This window comes from Mustela erminea, chromosome 3 (genome assembly GCF_009829155.1).
Source record: "Mustela erminea isolate mMusErm1 chromosome 3, mMusErm1.Pri, whole genome shotgun sequence".
NCBI classification, from domain to species: domain Eukaryota; kingdom Metazoa; phylum Chordata; class Mammalia; order Carnivora; family Mustelidae; genus Mustela; species Mustela erminea.
Window position 1 is genome coordinate 65,313,810 of NC_045616.1, and position 19,868 is coordinate 65,333,677.

The 19,868-nt window shown below is 41.1% G+C and overlaps 1 non-coding gene across 1 annotated transcript; it reads left to right on the forward strand.

The window, feature by feature from the left end:
• Positions 1-4,590: 4,590 nt before the first annotated feature.
• On the forward strand, positions 4,591-4,695 carry LOC116587372. The gene has a single exon (XR_004284396.1). It is a non-coding gene; the product is annotated as a U6 spliceosomal RNA (small nuclear RNA).
• Positions 4,696-19,868: the final 15,173 nt, after the last annotated feature.

Consider the following 19,868-nt stretch of genomic DNA (forward strand, 5'->3'; position numbering starts at 1 on the left):
TGCAATGAAGCAAAACATGTAGAAGATGGTACCTTGAAAAGTATGAATATTTTTTATTTTTGTAAAAAAATATTTTTTTTCTCATTCTCACTGGAATGAGAAACCAGAGACTTAAAACAGAAACACCTATATGGTGTGAGCAGAAATAAAATGGAGAAATAGAGGTGATAGGAATGGAAGCAAGACTTCTCAGAGTATATGTTTTCAGTTAGTTTTGACTTTTGAACCTTCTGTATATTGGAAAATGTCATCAGAGTAAAAAAAGAAAAAAGGAAACGCTGAAATTGAAAACAGACTGAAACAGAAGAACCTACCTGTATCAAATTGTGAAAATAGCCATATGGAGAAAAAAACCTATTTCAAATGATTTTTTTCAGACTTTATTTATGTGAGAGAGAGTGAGAGAGAGAAAGCATGGGAGGGAGGGAAGTCAAAGGCAGAAGCAGACTTCCAGCTGAGCAGGGAGCCTGATGCGGGACTCGATCCCAGGACTCCTGGATCATAACCTGAGCCAAAGGCAGTCGCTTAACCAACTGAGCCACCCAGGCACCCTCAAATTATTTTTTAACACCTTATGTAAGTTCTCCACTCTTAATAGAATATATTTAAAGGAAAAAAGAACTGGAAAAAATGTAAACCTTACTCAGTAGTCTTATTGTTATTTGCAACATTGGTATTGTAAATTAGAAAATATTTCCTATATATTATAGGATAAAGCAGTGAGCAAATACTTCAATGCCTATAGAAGCTGAGAATTTTGGTTAAGAAAAAAGATATTATTATTTAATGTTATAGTTAGTGCTTTTTTTCTGCTTACAAAATTTGTATCCAGCCCATGAAGATATTCTCCTTTGTTTATTGCAGTTAAACTTTCACATTTAACTCTATGATCCAGCTCTAATTTTTGGCTGTGATATAAGGTAGAGGTCAAAGTGGTTTTGGTTTTGTTTTTGTTCTTTCTCACATGGATTCTAGAAAAACCCTTGATAAAAAAATAGAAAGTAAAGTGTTTAGTTTTTTTTTTTTTTAAAGATTTTGTTTATTTATCTGAGAGAGCACAAACTGGGGGAGTGGCAGAGAAAGAGGGAGAAGCAGGCTTCCCGCCAAGCAGGGAGCCCCACTTGGCACTCGATCCCAGGACCCTGAGATTATGACCTGAGCTAAAGGCAGACGTTTAACCACCTGAGCCACCCAGGTGCCCCAAGAACAGAAAGAAGAAGTTTTGAAATGGACTCTGACCTTAGCTCAACAAGAACACAAGGTTGAGGTCACTGCAAAAATATTTTTTAATGTAGTTAAAAATATAAAGCAGATCATTACATCTAGAGGGTTCAACTAAACCTGATAAAGTATATAAGTGGTAGATGGGGCACCCATAATTATTTTGGCTTTCCCAGATCCTCTACTGCTCAAGAGTTTTATTGTCATTCATTTGCAAAAATAACATCTTTTAAAATTTTAATTATTTTTTTTAAAGATTTTATTTATTTACTTGACAGAGAGAAATCACAAGTAGACGGAGAGGCAGGCAGAGAGAGAGAGAGGGAAGCAGGCTCCCTGCTGAGCAGAGAGCCCAATACGGGACTCGATCCCAGGACCCTGAGATCATGACCTGAGCCGAAGGCAGTGGCTTAACCCACTGAGTCACCCAGGCACCCAAAATTTTAATTATTTTTTAAAGATTTTATTTTTAAGTAATCTCCTCATCCAACATGAAGCTTGAACTTACAACCCTGGGATTGAGAGTTGCATGCTCTACTGACTCAGCCAGCCAGGCACCCCCAAAATAATATATATTTTTAAATATTTTATTTACTTATTTGAGAAAGAGAGAGAGCATGAGTGGTGGGGAAGTGACAAAGGGAGAGGGAAAAGAAGACTTCCAGATGAGCAAGGAAACTCAGGGCTTGATCCCAGGACTCTGAGATCATGACCCAGTCAAAGGCAGATGCTTAATTGGCTCAGCCACTCAGGTGCCCCCAAAACAACTTCTTTAAATCAAAATATAAAGTAGCACCAAGATCTAGGCTCTAGCATCTGCTTTCCTAATTAGTCTTTAATTATTGAGTAGTACCTGTGGAATAATGTTTTTTTTTTCTTTTGCTGCAACCTCTTTGTATCTCAGGTTTCTCTTTTTAGTTATTTCATTGTGTTTTTGTTTTGTTTTGTTTCGATTTGTTCTGAATATAGTTGACATGCAATGTTACATTAGTTTCAGGTATACAGCTTAGTGATTTGACAAATTTGTACATTATGCTGTGTTTACCACAAGTGTAGCTATCATCTTTCTGGTTACATCACTATTACAATATCATTGACTATATTCCTTATCCTCTGCCTTTTATTCCCCAAACTTACTCATTTCAGACCTAGAGGCTTGTATCTCCCCTTCAGCTGTTTTGTCCAACTCCCCACCCATGTTCCTCTCTGACAGTCATCATTGTGTTCTTTGTATTTATAGTTCTGATTCTGCTTTTTGTTTATTCATTTTTTCTAAGGTTTTATTTTTTTTATTGGGGGGAGGAGCAGGGGGAGAGGGACAAACAGACTCTGTGCTGAGCAGGAGCCTCACATGGGGCTCGATTTCAGGACCCTGAGATCATGACCTGAGCCAAAACCAAGAGTCAGATGCCAGACTGAACCACCCAGGAGCTCCTGTTTATTCATTTTCTTAAAGATTCCATTTGTGAAGGACATCATAGAGCATTTATCTTCCTCACTCTTATTCACTTAGTATCATGTCTTCTAGGTCTGTCCATGTTGTTTCAAATGGCACACTTCCATCTTTTTTATGGCTGTGTGATATTCCATTATGTCTATGTGGTGTGCAGATATATATATATATACATATATAATGCCACATTTTTGTATCCTTTTGTTTGGACACTTAGTAACTCAGGTAACTTCCATGTCTTGGCTATGATAAATTATACTGCAGTAAACATAGGGGTGCATATATCTTTTCAATTTAGTGTTTTTGTTTTCCCTGGGTAAATACCCAGTAGTGGAATTATTGGATCATACGGTATTTCTATTTTTAATTATTTGTGTAACCTCTTTACTGTTTTCCACAGTGGCTACACCAGTTTGCACTCCATCTAGCAGTGCACAAGCGTCCCTTTTCTCCACATCCTTGCCAACACTTGTTCTTTCTCGTCTCTTTGACAGGTATGAAGTGATGTTGTGATTTTGATGTGCATTTCCTGATGACGAGTGATGGTCCTATCTTTTCATGTATCTGTTGGCCATCTGTAATATCTTCTTTGGGAAAGTATCTACTCATATCCTCTGCCCATTTTTTTAAAAAGATTTTATTTATTTATTTGACAGACAGGTATCACAAGTAGGCAGAGAGGCAGGCAGAGAGAGAGGGAAGCAGGCTTCCTGCTGAGCAGAGATCCGATGCAGGCCTTGATCCCAGCACCCTGAGATCATGAACTGAGCGGAAGGCAGAGGCTTAACCCATTGAGCCACCCAGGCGCCCCCTCTGCCCATTTTTTAATGGATTGTTTGTTTGTTTGTTTGTTTTTTGATGTTCAGTTGTATAAGTTCTTTATTTTGGATATTAACCTTCTATAGGATATGTCATTTGCAAATATCTTCTCCCATTCAGTATAGGTATCTTTTTATTTTATTGATGATTTCCCTTGTAGTGCAGAAGCTTTTTTTTTTTTTTTTCTTTTTGTGTAGTGCCAATAGTTTATTTTTGCTTTTGTTTCCCTTGCCTTAGGAGACCTACCTAGAAAAATGTTGCTGTGGCTGATGTCAGAGAAATTACTGCCTGTGATTTCTTCTAGGATTTTTTATAGTTTCAAGTCTCATTATTAGGTCTTTAATCCCTTCTGAGCTTGATTTGGAGTATGGTATTAGAAAGCGGACCAATTTCATTCTATTACATATAGCTGTCCCAACTTCTCCAGCATCATTTATTAAAGACTTTTTTTCTCCATTGTATATTCTTGCTTCCTTTATCATAGATTGGACCATATAATTGTAGGTTTATTTCTGGGGTCTCTATTCTGTTCCAATGATATATGTTTTTTGCTATAAAATACAAAGCGGGTGGTAAAGAATAGTATTTTTCAGTCTCCTGTAATTTTACAGAATTGAAAATTTAAATGTTATCCTCTCTCATTATTTTCTTTTAGCTGCCGTCTGTTTTGAGCTCGGATTTGCTGAACACATGAAGAGAATGACATTTGCATTAAATATTAAATTATAAACATTATTTGTTCTTTTAAATATTGCAGCTAATTTTTAGATGTTGTTCTTCACTCTCCATTCAAACAAATGAGGAGTAGGTGGTTGTATATGTTGATTGTACTGACTAAAACAGAACCTTCATATTTCCATTAGAAGTAGACTTTTAAGTGGCTCAGTCGGTTGAATGGCCAGATTCTTGATTTTGGCTCAGGTCATGATCTTGGGGTCCTGGGACCAGCCTCCATGCTCAGTAGGGAGTCTGCTTCTGGATTCTCTCTCTGCCCCTCCCCCTGCTTGCTCTCTTTCTCTTCGTCTAAAATAAGTAAGTAAGTCTTAAAAAAAAAAAAAGGTTGCCTTATCGTACACACTATAAAGACAGAATTGGGTGCTTACTTCATTAGTGCTTACATTAAAATTGGAACAATACAGAGAAGATTAGCACAGTCCCTGCATAAGGATAACATGCAAATTCATGAAGTGTTCCATATATAAAAAACAAGAAAGATTTAAGACTGAATTGGAAAACTTCACAAACTTTGGTTGAATTATTCCAGTTTCTTTTTTTTTTTTTTTTTTTAAGATTTTATTTATTTATTTGACAGAGAGAGTTCACAGTAGACAGATAGGCAGGCAGAGAGAGAGAGAGAAGCAGGCTCCCCGCTGAGCGGAGATTCCCGATGCGGGACTCGATCCCAGGATCCTGAGATCATGACCTGAGCCGAAGGCAGCGGCTTAACCCACTGAGCCACCCAGGCGCCCGAATTATTCCAGTTTCATTTCTACTTTAGTTCTTGGACAAATAGATCACCCTCTCTGAACCAGTTCACTCACCCATAAAAGTTCTCAAACTTTATTGTGAGTCACAGTCCCCTAGAGAGTTTAAAAAAAAAAAATGCAGATAGGGTCCCAGGCTCACTGATGTAGACTTGGGCAGGGGCCTAGGCGTCTATTTTTAATCAAGTTTTCCCAGAAATTTGACAATTTCTGTTTTAGTATGCTCTATGGATTGATGGATTATTCATACCTTTTTTCATTTATGCATGTATATAGAAAGAAACATGTATTAACTAGGGATTGTCATATAGTCATGAGATCATGGAGATGACAGACCCAGCCCTGCCCTGAAAAAGTTCTCCCTTGGGGCGCCTGGGTGGCTCAGTGGGTTAAAGCCTCTGCCTTCTGCTCAGGTCATGATCCCAGGGTCCTGGGATCAAGCCTCACATCGGGCTCTCTGCTCGAGAGCCTGCTTCCTCTTCTCTCTCTCTGCCTGCCTCTCTGCCTGCTTGTGATTTCTGTCAAATAAATAAATAAAATCTTAAAGACAAACAAACTCTCCCTTTCATGAAGAGGCAGACAAACTGTTAATTGCAGTGTGTTGTTATATGCTCTGAAACAGGCTGATGGATGCTGAGGAAGCAAGAAGAAAGGGTATCACACTTGGCCTGGAATTGCGTATCACAGAACATGTCCTTGGTCTTAAAGAGCTAGAGTAATCAACTCAATGAAAAAGAGAGGAGAGCATTTTAGGCACAGAAGAATAAGAAGGCATGAACCACAAGCCGTTTGACAAGCTATAGTATTATTTCTTAAACCATGGGACACTTACCACACTTTAATCAGATTTTGGGTGGTTCATGCTGAGATAAGTCATTACTTAGTGATAGAATTATATGCTTTCCAATTCTCTTCTACATCTTTTGTAAGGAGAACATCTTTTTGGTTCTAGGAGGTAACATCTTTTGTAACATTTGCTAATATCCTTTTAGAGAAGGTAGCCTTAATCTCAGAGCTGGCAGCATTATCTAGGTAGAATTAACATTTATCTTCACTCTGGCAGTTGAAACTAACTTGCTATTTTTGGTAGAAATACAGTTTCCTTTTTTTTTTAAAAAGATTTTATTTATTTATTTGACAGGCAGAGATCACAAGTAGGCAGAGAGGCAGGCAGAGAGAGAGGGAGGAGGAAGCAGGCTCCCTGCTGAGCAGAGAGCACGATGTGGGGCTCGATCCCAGGACCCTGGGATCATGACCTGAGCTGAAGGCAGAGGCTTTAACCCACTGAGCCAACCAGGCACCCCACAGTTTCCTTTTTAAAATAATCTATTTGAGGGGCACCTGGGTGGCTCAGTGGGTTGAGCCTCTGCCTTCGGCCCAGGTCATGATCTCAGGGTCCTGGGATCAGGCCCCGCATCGGGCTTTCTGCTTGGTGGGGAGCCTACTTCCCTCTCTTTCTCTGCCTGCCTCTCTGCCTACTTGTGATATCTCTCTGTCAAATAAATAAATAAAATCTTAAAAAAAAATCTATTTGAGTAGTTAAAATTGATCTATAAAAAATATTAAGTAGCTAGTTCATTTAGTACTTGAGTATGCCAGAAATTGTGAAGAAGGTATATGAATGATTGAAATTTTGAAGCTCAGCATGGAGATAAGTGGCAAGATCTGCCTCAAGCATTATGCTCGCCTGCACCCCCACTCTGTCACCCGCTGGGAGAGGAAGTGTGGCCACACCAACCTTGCCCCAAGCAGAAGGGCTAATAAGGCCCCTCCATCGGTCCTTCCTTTGCCCTCAGGGTGGTCTCCAGCTGGAGCACCAAGGTCCTGGGATGTCAATAAAGTTTCCCTTCCACTGCCCAGAGCAGTAAAAAGAAGAAGGAAGAAGAAGAGGAAGGGGAGGATGAGGAAGAAGAAGAAGAGGAAAAGGAGGAAGAAGGAGACTAAGAAGAAATTATGAGGGACCCTAGAAGGTAGTAAGTAGAGGGAATTCACAAATAGGTCTGGCTAAAGATAATCCAAAGCTGTTCTTTTTTTTTTTTTTTTAAAGATTTTATTCATTTATTTGTTAGAGAGCCCAAGAGGGGAAGTGGCAGGCAGAGGGAGAAGCAAGCTCTTGCCAAGCAAGGAGCCCGATGCGGGACTTGATCCCAGGATCACGTGATCATGACCTGAGTCAAAGGCAGATAGATGCTCAACTGACTGAGCCACCCAGGTACCCGCCAAAGCTGTTCTTGATGGATTTGTCTATTTTCATTAAGTCAGAGGAGAGTTCAGAAATGAGTGAAGTTGATCCCTTTAAGGGCCTTCAGCCCCATTTAGCTGATAGCTATAGCTTAGGTTTGAACTAAATGTCTAGTTTAGAAATATAAAGCAGGACAATTCTATAGACTAAGACAATTATACAGACTATAACTCTACAGAGTTATAAAGGTAATATTCCATGCAAAAATTTTATAAGAAATGGAATATAACAAAATTACTGCTCTCTGATTATAGGTACTAAATATATGTACCAATAAAAATCAAAGCAAAAAGGAGCGCTTGCCTGGATCAGTTGGTAGAGCGTGAGACTCTTGGTGTCAGGGTTGGAAGTTCAAGCCCCATGCTGGATGTAGAGATTACTCAAAAATACAATCTTTAGGGGCACCCAGGTGGTGCAGTTGGTTGAGCATCTGACTCTTGGTTTTGGCTCAGGTCATGAACTTGGGCTTCTGAGATTGAGCCCCGTGTTGGGCTCTGTGCTGAGCTTAGAGTCTGCTTTCCCTCTCCCACTGCCCCTACCTGCCCCCTGCCTCCTCCCTCCCTCATCTCAAATAAATAAATCTTTAAAATATCTTAAAAAGTCAAGATGGGCGCCTGGGGTGGTGCAGTCAGTTAGGTGTGTGACTCTTTGTTTCGGCACAGGTTATGATCTCAGGGCCATGAGATTGAGCCTTTGTGGGGCTCTGTGCTCAGTGGGCAGTCAGCTTCTCTCCCTCTCCCTCTGCCCCTCTCCACCTCACTCTCTCTCTAAAATAAACCTTAAAAAAAAAAATCAAAACCAAGAAACTCTTCTACCATGTAATTTGGGTGAAATATTTCATACTTCTGGTAGCCCACTCCCTTGAAATCTGGATGCACATGTGTTGTCAAGTCATTGTTCCCCCACAGAGATTGGGCCAGGCATGACTGCCAGCTGCTCCAAAGCAGTGACTCTATTTGGTCATGGAGCCAGATGCCAGACATCTGTCTTCTATTAACTAGGATCAAAATGAAGCCCTCTCCACTGGATGATTTAACGTATAACATATGACCTAAGCAAGGATTGCCCTGTTGCCTACAGAGCAAAATCTCAATTGCAAGACTTTCTTTCCCACCTTCTCAGTCGCTATGATGATACAGGTATTTGCAATATGGCCTTTTGCTTTTGGTTGTTTTTTTTGTTCATTTTTTCCTAATGCTGGCCTGCCTTATTTTTTCACATACTTTTTAGGCTCTCCTCCTTTCCTTGTCCTTAGACTTTCTACAGGACCCTCTCTCCTTTTCTCTCTGTTTGATCCAAAGAGCTCAGCCATTTTCTGAGCCTCCTCATTTAAGTTTTGGCTGATTTTAGAATTTGTATTACAAACTCTGGCCTCTTATTCCCAGTTCAGTATGTTCAGATGCCTCCTGAATCCATTTGGATGTCCTCAAATGTAATGCATCCTAACCTAGATCTTCCTAGTGAATTAAATCTCCTTAAGTGATCCGATTTTTGACTATCAGTTACTGAGGCCGATAAAATGACACACTCCATGCTATGACTTCACCTCCCATTTGTTGGTCTGCTGTTCAATTTTTTTTAAAAGATTATATTTATTTATTTGACAGACAGAGATCACAAGTAGGCAGAGAGTCAGGCAGAGAGGAGGAAGCAGGCTCTCGGCTCAGCGCCTGATGCGGGGCTAGATCCCAGGACCCTGGGATCATGACCTGAGCTGAAGGCAGAGGCTTTAACCCACTGAGCCACCCAGGTTCCCCTGCTTTTCAAATTTTTGTGTCCCCAGAAGAATGGACAATGTTAGCTGATTGTGCACCCATAGAATTAAGGAAGCCATCTTTTGTTGCTTCCAAATCTCTCTCTACCTCCATCCCCCCACCCCCAGCTTGCTTGCTTCCTTCCTTTCTTTGAAAACATTCAGGAATGGAGTTGTTGAAAATTTTAAAAATCATTAAATTTCAGATTACTGAGGAATACTTATGAGGAATACTGAACAACTTCAGTTGCTAGCAAATGCACTACTTAGAACTTTAAAAGTTCCAAAATATATTATCTAGTATACTATAGTTGAATTTTTAAAAATTATATTTACATGTTTTATAATAAAATTAGCAAAATAAGTTTCACCTTCTGTTTATCTGTCATAAATTAACAGTAGACATTTTTCATGGAGGTCAGAGTAGAATTTCATAAGTATAGATTCACGTTTGTTGCCTTTCAATGAGTAATATCTTAATGGTACATACTTAATGATAAGTGAGCTGATGATAGACTGTCACATAATTTATATATATAGTTACATACAGGGCAACATTTGGGGGTGTCCACAAAAGGAAATAAAACATGTTATTTCAAATAAATAATAATTCACAATTTAACCAAGAAATTAAAAGTGACACCAAAAAATACTACTATAAGTTTAGTGCCTCAGGGGGCGCCTGGGTGGCTCAGTGGGTTAAAGCCTCTGCCTTCGGCTCAGGTCATGATTCCAGGGTCCTGGGATCGAGCCCCGCATCGGGCTCTCTGCTCAGCAGGGAGCCCGCTTCCTCCTCTCTCTCTGTCTGCCTCTCTGCCTGCTTGAGATCTCTGTCTGTCAAAAAAAAAAAAAAAATCTTTAAAAAAGATTAGTGCCTCAGATTCAAAACCATACCCAGCAAGAATTATAACCGTCCCCCTGAGAGTGGAGTTCTGAGTAGGGGTAGTTGATGGGGTTAAGGCCTCAAATGGGAAAAGCAGACTTTGGATAAGGAACCAAAGAGGTTCCTGGACTCTGGGCAGAGGGTCATGGAATTAATAAACTGGGCAATGTTGTTTTATGAAGTAAAAACCTTTCTGGTTGCTGGTAACAGACAGAACTCCACTTGGCTTAAGCTACAAAAGACACCAAGAACTTGAGGGGTTCCGATAACTTTAGGTATGACTGAATCTAGGTTCTAGGTGTTATCACTGAATACTGGCTCTGGCTCTGTTTTTGGTTCTCTGGCTCTGCTTTTTGCTAGGTTGGTTTTACTGTCCGGTACAGTTGCTCCAGATTATGACAAAGAGAGATGTTAGCAGCCCCAGGCTCACAGTCTGGCAAATGCTAACTCTTGCAGGAAAACATTTCTTCTCAGTTCCAACAAAAGTCCCAGGACTAACTGTGACTGGTCTGACTCATGTGACATGTCCATTGCTAGGCAAACCTGGGTCATCTACCATTACCTCTGGAGCCACGGAATGGGATTCTGTCCCCAAAAGGAAAAGAATGATTCTGTCTCTAGAAGATATACCACTACCTGGGGTAGGAAAAAAAGCAAAGGAGGGGACATGAGGACAAGAAAAGAATATGAATAAATCCATTCTTATTTCAAATTTTGGCTGAGATTCATCCTGGCAAACCAACAGCAAAATGTTTTCATGCCAGAAAGCTTAGATGGCTTTAGTTCAGAGTTTCTTTCTTTTCTTTTTTTTAAGATTTTATTTATTTGAGAGAGAGAGAGAGAGCACCAGCAGGGGGAGTGGGAGAAGAAGCAGACTCCCACTGAGCAGGGAGCCCGATGTGGGGCTCGATCCCAGGACTCTGGGATCATGACCTGAGCCGAAGGCAGATGCTTAACTGACTGAGCCAGCCAGGCGCCCCCAGAGTTTCTTGATTTTAAAAAAAATTATCATTCATGGGGCGCCTGGGTGGCTCAGTGGGTTAAAGCCTCTGCTTTCAGCTCAGGTCATGATCCTGGGGTCCTGGGGTCGAGACCCGCATCGGGCTCTCTGCTCGGCAGGGAGCCTCCTTCCCTTCCTCTCTCTCTGCCTGCCTCTCTGCCTACTTGTGATCTCTGTCTGTCAAATAAATAAATAAAATCTTAAAAAATAAAAAAATAAAAAATTATCATTCAAAAAGAGTCATTTCCCTGAAGAGCATTTTTAGACATGTTTTTGCCTACTCACCTGCCTGTGAGGTTTTAATACCACAGATTTACTGTATATGTTTATTACTATATGTATATCTGTGCTTTATACATGAGAAGAGTAAGTATAAAGCTAACTCTTTTTATCTAATGCAGGGTTAAGAACAACAAAATTTTAAGTCAAAATTTTAGTTAACTTGAAAATCAGGGGCACCTGGCTTGCTCAGTCATTAGAGCATGTGACTCTTGATCTCCAGGTTGTGAATCTGAGCCCCATGTTGGGTATAGAGATAATTTAAAAATAAAATCTTAAAAATAAAAAATCAAAGCTATTAACGTTTAACTTTATAACTGTATTTGCCAAGTAACTTTTAATAAATTATTTACTTATAAACTGCAGTGTATCAAATAATATATACATGTTAGCAATTTTGGAATTATATAATAATAGCAAAGTAATTGATATAAAAACATTCAAAATAGTTACTTTTTCAGGAAAAGAGAAACAACTGAAGAAAATTAAATCTCCTAAGTATTAACTTTCAACTTTTGTGTGATATGAGAAAGTGGCTTTTAAATGCTAGATACTTACTCAGATATTGTTGACACTTCTTTTCTGCACTTGAAATAATGATGGGTTAACTTTTTTTTTTTAACTTTAGAGAGAGAGAAAGAGTGGCGGGGGTGGGGGCAGGGATAGATAGGGGCAGAAGGGAGTGGGGAGAGAGAGAATCTCAAGTAGATTCCTTGTTGATTGCGGAGCCTGATGCAGGGCACAGTCTCACAACCCTGAGCCAAAATCAAGAGTCAGAAGCTTAATGGAACGAACCTAGATGTCCATCAACAGATGAATGGATAAAGAAGATGTGGTATTTATACACACACACACACCGGAATACTATGCAGCCATCAAAAGAAATGAAATCTTGCCATTTGCGATGATGTGGATGGAGCTAGAGGGTATTATGCTGAGCAAAATAAGTCAATTGGAGAAAGACAACTATCATATGATCTCCCTGACATGAGGAAGTGGAGATGCAATGTTGGGGGCTTGGGGGTAGGAAAGGAATAAATGAAACAAGATGGGATCGGGAGGGAGACAAACCATAAGAGACTCTTAATTTCACAAAACAAACTGAGGGTTGCTGGGGGTAAGGGGGTAGGGAGAGGGTAGTTGGGTTATGGACATTGGGGAGGGTATGTGCTATGGTGAGTGCTTGGGCTCTTCCCGTTATTCCATCATTTCGAGACATTTGAAGGTGCTGATTCATTTTTCTTGTTCATTCATACATTCATTCCATCCATTCATTCATTACTTATACTTGCTTTTCTAAAGATATTTTCCTAAAAGTGAGAACTGAAACAAAAAGTCCATATGAGGTAAAAAGAAGAAGGAAATCTTCCAGTCCCTAAAGTTAATATAAGTTCTGAGACCAAGCACATGAAGTGTACCCCTAAGCTTTGTCCTAAAGGGAGATTGCATTCCTCCTTCATGCATCTCCCATTGAGTGAGAGAATAGCTGTAAACTAAGTTTACATTATCTCAGGAGTTCTTATATAATGATTTTTACAAAATAAAATATACTTGGCATGTGAGATCTAATCACCTCCTGTCAGTGTACATTGGAAATTACAGATATTATTGGAGAAACAATCTTGTAGAAATGTAAAATATTCTTTCCAAGCCCATAATGAAGCACTTTATCATTTTGGCCATATTAACATATGTCAACAATGTAGCATCGAACACTGAGTTAATCAACAGTATAATTTTGGAGGGGAGAAAAGATCTTGCTAGTGATACTTTCTATAATGAAGGCCAAAGAGTGTTTCAGACTTGAATTAGTTGGTTGGTTAGCCCAGTCCTTTACTCGGAGAGAATAGACCTGGCTTATGAGAGTTAATTCATACCATTTGGAGGTTGAAACAGCTATAACGCTGCTTTGGAATGTCCTAAATTGTACCTATGAGACCTGTTTTTGACAGATGTGTTCATGTAGTTTAGTCAATTGACATATGGAATTTTTATGTATAAGTTATGCAAAAGTTTCAGCATGTAACATTTATTAGTGCTTCCACTGGCATGGAGAGACAGATGGTATACACATTACTTGCCAAAGCAGGCTTTGCAGTGGCCTTACAAGTCTGAATTTGCCCAGTTACCCAGGTCACTTAACCACTGCCTCCCCCCCAACCCCCCCACCCCTTATCCACCCAACACACACGTGCGTAAGAGGCCAAACCCTCCCTCCTCTGACCCTGGAATTTGCTATAGGAATTCCCTCCCAATTGCTTGACTTAAAATTTCCCTTCTTTCCTTCTCCTTCCTTGGCCCAGATCCCTACCTCCTCTGTCTTTTCACTCCCTCCAGCTGGTCCAGGGTGAGGTCTGGAGGGTGAGGTAGGGAAGAACACTCCCCTACAGCTGTTTTCAGCCCCCACCTATCCCTAATGTTAACCTTGGCAGCATCCAGCCCACTTCCCCCACATTAACCCCAAAGTCCTCCTCTCTTTAAGTTTCAGCTGCAGTAATGAAAGGTCCAGTTGGAAGAGCTTCAGATTAATCTTCTGTCCCAGTTATTATTTTTATTTTTATTTTATTTATTTTTTAGAAGGAGTGATAAAAAGAGGGTGGTGGGTGGGCACAGAGGGAGAGGAAGAGGAAGCAGGCTCCACACGCAGCTCAGAGCCTGACAAGGGGCTCGATCTTATATCATGAGATCATGACCTGAGCTGAAATCAAGAGTTGGATGCTTAACTGACTAAGCCACTCAGGCACATACCCCTGCTTTTTTTAAAAAAGTAAGCTCTATGTGGGGTTTGAACTCAGGACCTCGGGATCAAGAGTCATATGCTCTACTGACTGAGCCAGCTGGTTTAAAGAAAAACAGAGGGTGAAGGAAATGTCTTTCCTTCTTGTAGGATCTACATGAAATAGCACATGAGGGGCACTCTCCCTCTGCGCTGCCCCCCTGGTAACATACACTCTCTCTCCCGCTCTCTTTCTCTCCCAAATAAAAAAATAAATCTTAAAAAAAAAAAAACTAAATAAAGATTCTTACCTATCAATAAGAACCACTCCCTGAGGCACCTAGGTGGCTCAGTGGGTTGAAGCCTCTGCCTTCAACTCAGGTCATGATCCCAGGGTCCTGGAATCGAGCCCCACATCAGACTTTCTGCTCAGCGGGGAGCCTGCTTCCTCCTCTCTGCCTGACTCTCCATCTACTTGTGATCTCTGTCTGTCAAATAAGTAAATAAAATCTTAAAAAAAAAATAAGAACCACTCCCAAAAAGAAGTTGGGTAAAGAAAATGAAAGAACAATTCACAAAGGAATGTTTTTTGAATATGTATGTTCATCACTACTGGGCCTTTGGCTAAGATCAAGTGAATATGTGTGTTCAACCTCAACTGTAAGTGAGGACATGTCATTTAAAATGAGATTTTTATTTTTCTTATATTCATGATGAAAAGTTTAAAAGAATACAGTGCTCGATCCTGGCCAGGCAGTGGGGAAGCAGGCACTCTCCTGTGTTAAATAGATTGTTCCCACACAGGTGGGAATGAGGATGGAGTGTGGGAGAAGGGGGTAGAATTAGTCAGCAGTAAAGAGCACAGTGTGGGAAGAGCCTGGGCATGGTATTAGTCCTACCTGGCCTAGCTGCAGGGTTTATGAAAGTCCTTGTTGGGGTAGGAATGAAGGTGGACAGCAGGAGAGCTGAAAGAGCAAGGGAGAAACAGATCCAAGAAGGTACTAGGAAAGAGTGATCTCTGATGCCATTACAGCTATATTTCCCTTGATAAATTCTTCTTTGCTCATGCTTTTGATTTTTACAGAGCCTCCCAAGAATCAACTCATGAACCAGCACACATTTATACTCTTAAAAATTGTATTTATTTTCAACATTTATATCAGGAAGTGTAACACAGTGGTAGAAACAAGCAAGGACTAACATTTAAGGGTGGTGCAGATAGTGAAGGCACCCCGTTTGGGCAGAGAGGGATAACAATGAGAGTTCCGATCTCAGTTTACTATCTGTGGGGTTTCAGGAACAACAATCTCTCTTACTTGTTTCCTATATATTTGTATTTCTGTAAGCAGGAATAATACTGCTTCACTTTACAATGTTGTTGGGATCAAGTAAAATGACATATGTGAAATCCTGAGAATTAGTATGTGCTCAATAAAAGTAGGTTCCCTTCCTTGTTGAGAACAGCAGCAAAGGGACTGCTTAGTTTACAGGTGTCACCACAAATTTCTTATGTGGTCTGCTTCCATCCCAGACAGGCCACGAGGCCTCATGCTGCCTGGGGGTCTTGCTAACACTTGATAATAGTTGATGACCAAGACAAAAAAAAAAAAAAAGCTGCTTCCTGTTTTGTTGTTGTTTAGGCTGAGAGGAAATCTGTGACTTCTGGTAAAATACTGATGGGTTCAATCTAGCAGTGCCTCCCTCATCTCCCTGGCTGCACAGCCTCATATGTTGTTGGTCTGCATAAAACTTAGAGATTATGTGACCCCATCTGGTGAGGAAATGGAGAGCAGGAGGCAGGCAAACTGGAGCCCCAAAGAGTCCTCTAAGTTGCTTTAATCAAATTGGAGTGGCAGCCATCTAATAAATGCAGATGGGTCTCAGAGTTTGGGGATTACCTGTGGCCATCCTACCAAGGACACAAAACCTCATGGTAAGGCAAAACAGAAAGGTCAGGGATGGAAGCCCATAACCAGGGCTTGGTGGAGGTGTAACGGTTCCATCGCACACTGAGACACATGGCACTGGGTCAGGGGGCTTCTGGCACTGCTGCTGCCATTGTTACTGTTGTCTTTTCACAGGTAGTGTGGTGTGTCCAAAAAAAAAAAAAAAAAAAAGATCGACATCAGAAATGGAAGATCAAGATGTTAATTTCCTCACTGCTGCCTTGCTGGTTAGCGGTGCTCAAACCTTCACATGCTTCAAAATCATCTGGTGGGCTTGCCAAGACCCAGATTCAAGAGCCCAACCCCCAGGATTTCTGGTATAGGCCCGAGAATGTGCATTTCTAATAAACTCCCAGGTACTCCCAAGGCTACAGGGCCAGGTGGGCCCTGAGAAGAGCCATCCAAGATAATTTTTTATGCCCATAATAAATATATTTTTTAAAATTTACATATAATGTATTATTTGCCCCAGGGCTACTGGTCTGTGAGTCATCAAGCTTACACAATTCACAGCACTCTCCATAGCACATACCCTCCCCAATGTCCACAACCCAGCCATCCTATCCCTACTCCCTCCAGCAACCCTCAGTTTGTTTCATGAGATTAAGAATCTCTTATGGATTGTCTCCCTCCCAATCCCATCTTGTTTCATTTTTTCCCTTCCTATCCCCCCACAACTCCCTTCCCTGCCTCTCAAATTCCTCATATCAAAGAGATCATATGATAAATGTCTTTCTCTGTATTTCGCTTAGCATAATACCCTCTAGTTCCATCCAGATTGTTGAGAATGGCAAGATTTCGGGGGTTTTTTGATGGCTGCATAGTGTTCCATTTTGTGTATGTGTGTATATATATACATATATATATTTATATTTATATTTAAATATATATTCAAATATAAATTTATATGTATTTAAATTTATATATCTTTATATTTATACTTCTTTATCCATTCATCTGTTGATGGACATCTAGATTCTTTCCATAGTTTGGCTATTGCGGACATTGCTGCTATAAACATTGGGGTGCAGGTGCCCCTTTGGATCACTACATTTGTATCTTTAGGGTAAATACTCAAGGTAATTTTTTAGAGAACTTATGGCCCTGTTGCTAGGGGGTTCACCCTGAAGATGAATTTGTTCCCCTGAACCCACTCCCACTTGGATCAGTCTTCCCTAGTTTCTTTTGTTTTAGTTTTTTTTTTTTTTTAAAGATTTTATTTATTTGAGAAAGAGAAAGAGTGAGAGAGAGTGTGAGACGGGAGGAGGTCAGAGGGAGAAGCAGACTCCCCATGGAGCTAGGAGCCCGATGTGGGACTCCATCCCGCGACTCCAGGATCATGACCTGAGCCGAAGGCAGTCAACCAACCAGCTGGCACCCAGTCTTCCCTAGTTTCAAAAAAATAAAAATCATCATCTCAATTTCCATTGTTTAAAACAAGGGATATTGGGGTGACTAAGTGGCTTGGTTGGTTAAGCATCTGACTCTTGGTTTCAGCTTGGGTGGTGATCTTGTGGGTTATGGGATAGAGCCTGAGTGGGGCTCTGTGCCCAGTGCAGAGTCTGCTTGAGATTCTCTCCCTCCCCCAACTCACATGTGTGCCTGCACTCTTTCTCTTTCTCTCAAATAAATGATTCTCTTTTTTTTCTAATTTTTTTAAAAAGATTTTATTTATTTATTTGACAGACAGAGATCACAAGTAGGCTGAGAGGCAGGCAGAGAGAGAGAGGTGGAAGCAGGCTCCCCACTGAGCAGAGAGCCTGATGCGGGGCTCGATCCCCGGACCCTGGGATCATGACCCGAGCCAAAGGCAGAGGCTTTAACCCACTGAGCCACCCAGGCACCCCTCAAATAAATGATTCTTTAAAAAACAAAACCAAGGGATTTATCAACTGCAGCAAAAACGACAGTTTATAATACAGATACATTGAAGTCCAGATTAGTGATCTTCAAGACTGGGGGTGCCTGGGTGGGTCAGTTGTTAATCATCTGCTTTTGGCTCAGTTCATGATTCCCAGGGTCCTGGGATTGAGCCCCTCATCGGGCTCTCTGCTCATCACAAAACCTCCTTCTCCTTCTACTCCCCCAGCTTGTATTCCCTTTTTCACTCTCTCAAATAAATAAATAAAATCTTTTTTAAAAATCACAATAATCACTGAAAAGCTAAAAAAAAAAAAAGTAATCCCCAAGACTGCTGAACTTTGGGAATATCTGGAAAACTGAACAGGAGGGCAAGGGGGAAGGAAGGGATAAAGGAATGAAGGCAGCCTTCCCAGGCCTCACACCCAGATATTCCAATTTAATTAGTTCAGGGTAAGGTCCTGGAAGGAACCTGGTTTAAAAGCTCCCATATGACTTCAACTGGCACCCGGGTCTGAGAACTGCAGGTCTATATCACTGGTTCTCAAATTTGCCTACACGTTGGGGAGCACTTGGAAAGTTTTAAAAAATTCTGATACTTCTGTCAAATTTTCAAAGATTCTGATTTATAATGGGATGAAGCTTGGGCAGCCGGAGCTTTAAAATCTCTTCCAGTCATATGCTGATCAATGTATTCTAGATTTAACAAGTCAGATTGATGGCTTGGTCCCCCTCTCTGGACACACTCTACCACAGTGGTTCTCAAACTGTGGTCCCTGGACCAGCATCAGCATCACGTGGGAACTTTTTAGAAATGCAGTGTTCAGGCGATGCCTCACCACTGGATCACCATTCCTGACCACTGACTCAGGAATCAGCTTCTAACAAGCCCCTAACCCAGAAACTCAGATGCCCCGTTGAGTCAGAGAACTCCTCCGTATCATCCTGTCTGTTATCTGAGAGTTCCTCTTGCCATCCTCCCAGAGACCAGCCAGCGTTAGAGGCAAAGACTTCGGTCCTCTGACTGTGAGGCAACACCAAATCCCCAGCTTCTGGATGAGCAAAGCCAAACTTCTTGGTGTGACTGAGTTCTTATACAATCTGTGAAGCTTTTGTTGGCTGGAAACTGATGTCATTTAAATGGGAGGGTCAGTAATGGGCCACAGCTGCAATCTTGGTCAAAATGACAAGCAAAGACCCAATTAACAGACGGAAGGCAGGCAACATAAAGCAAACGTCGATCCCTGTTGTCTGGGCTGGGAAACAAGGCCGTGAAATATGAGGGGAAGAGGGGAGCAAAAGCGCCTGCGCCAGGAGAAACCAGGAAGGCCCTGGTTTGGGAGGTTTTTCCTCGAATACTAATGCCCTTCAAGTTTGTCGGCACAGCCGGTGAAGTCTGTTTTCCTCTTTATAGGGCCCTGCTTTCTTGCTGAGAGAAAGAACCTGTGTGTACTGTGTTAATACTGAAAATAAATATTCTTGATCATGCCAGAGCCAGGCAAGGAACAAACACACAGCAGCCTGACAGAACATGGTAAGATCAAGCAATTTGTACAAAGGAGGTTTAACCTGTTTGACAAAGGACTCCTTTGCTGACTCCCATAAACCACTTGATTCTGATTCAGTTCAGCCCAGGCTTAGATGGGGGAAATGGCACAGACACTGCCTTAAAGCAGATCATACTCTGGCAGGGAAGAGAGGAAGCAAGTATATTTCTACACGGTGTGCTGATTACTGCTTGAATATGGTGCAGTTAGAATACAGAGGAGAGAAGGATTAATCCTGGGTTGGGGTGAAGGTGAGGTAGTCAGGGAAGTCTTCATGGAAGCAGACCCTGGAGCTGGATTTTGGAGGCAAAATAGATTGTTTGGCAATCAAAGTGGGTGGAGGGTTTTCAGCCTGGGAAGGGCCTGAGGTGGGGGGAAACAACATACTGAGTATTATTTTGTTTTTTTGTTTGTTTGTTTGTTTTGTTTTGTTTTTTAGATTTTCTCTTTTGAGGGGAGTGAGGGGGTAGAAGGGGAGAGTGAGAGAGAGAAACCCAAGCAGTCTCTGTGCTGAATATGGAGCCTAAGTGGGGAGTGGGGGGGAGCTCAATCCTGAGATCATAACTGGGGCTGAAACCAAGAGTTGGATACTGAGCCAACTGAACCACCCAGGTGCCTCTTGAGTATTGTTATTTTTTTAAAAGATTTTATTTATTCATCTAACA